The following is a 1,343-nucleotide window of genomic DNA, read 5'->3' on the forward strand; positions in this document are numbered from 1 at the left end:
TATATATATATATATATATATATATATATATATGTATGTGTGGCAGCCCACGCATGAACATCAGAGGACAACATTCAGAGGTAATTACCCCTTTGTATTTCATGGGTACTGGGAATACTAACATGGGTACATGTCTTGTTGGCAATTAAGTTTGTTCCCAAAGTCATCATGCTAGCTTTAGCCACAAAGCTTTCATCTTAACATTTCTTCACTTTTCCCCAACCTTATATTCACCTCATAAATAAAATAACAACTTGAAAGGTCCATAAAAGATTTAATGATTACAACACTATGAAAGCTCACAGTCCATGTGTCACATGAGACTCAAGGTAATCTTTTATGTGTTTGCTCTTACAACATAAGAACAAGAGACTACTTTTACTACTCAGTGGTATAGAATAAGTGTTCTGATTCTAAAACAGAAGAAACAAAAGACACCCAGGAAAGATCAGTCCCAAATTCGAAGAACACACAATCTGACAGCTCTACTTTTGGCATGATTGTGTGAATGATTCCAAAGTCTTAACTTACCCCATTGCTCAATCTTATATGGTTTCTATTCAGCAAGGAGCTTTTAGTGCCTGAAGAAGTGTTAACATATTATGAATATTTAACATTTGTATTTTTTCACTCCAGTTTGAACTACTTTGTGTTGAGAAATAACCCGGCATTCAGATCATGCTTTGGAACTTCTGATATTTGGCATTCTTTAGATTTGTATGTTTTCTCTCCAAAATGAAATTTTTTTTCTTCATGGGTCGATGACCATTATTTATTTATTTATTTACAGTTCTCTTAATTTAAAAAAAAAATTTATTAGGTATTTTCTTCATTTACATTTCCAATGCTATCCCAAAAGTCCCCTATACCCTCGCTCCCAATCCTCTACCCACCCACTCCCACTTCTTGGCCCTGGTGTTCTCCTGTACTGAAGCACATAAAGTTTGCAAGACCAATGGGCCTCTTTTTCCAATGATGGTCGACTAGGCCATCTTCTGATATCTGATATGCAGGTAGAGACACGAGCTCTGGGGGGGGGGTACTGGTTAGTTCATATTATTGTTCCACCTATAGGGCTGCAGACCCTTTTAGCTCCTTGGGTACTTTCTCTAGCTCCTCCATTGGGAACCCTGTGATCCATCCAATAGCTGACTGTGAGCATCCACTTATGTGTTTGCTAGGCCCTGGCATAGCCTCATAAGAGACAGCTATATCTGGGTCCTTTCAGCAAAATCTTTCTAGTGTATGAAATGGTGTCAGCGTTTGGTGGCTGATTATGGGATAGATCCCCGAGTATGGCAGTCTCTAGATGGTCCATCCTTTCATCTCAGCTCCAAACTTTG

The sequence above is a fragment of the Mus caroli genome, chromosome 13 (assembly GCF_900094665.2).
Source record: "Mus caroli chromosome 13, CAROLI_EIJ_v1.1, whole genome shotgun sequence".
NCBI classification, from domain to species: domain Eukaryota; kingdom Metazoa; phylum Chordata; class Mammalia; order Rodentia; family Muridae; genus Mus; species Mus caroli.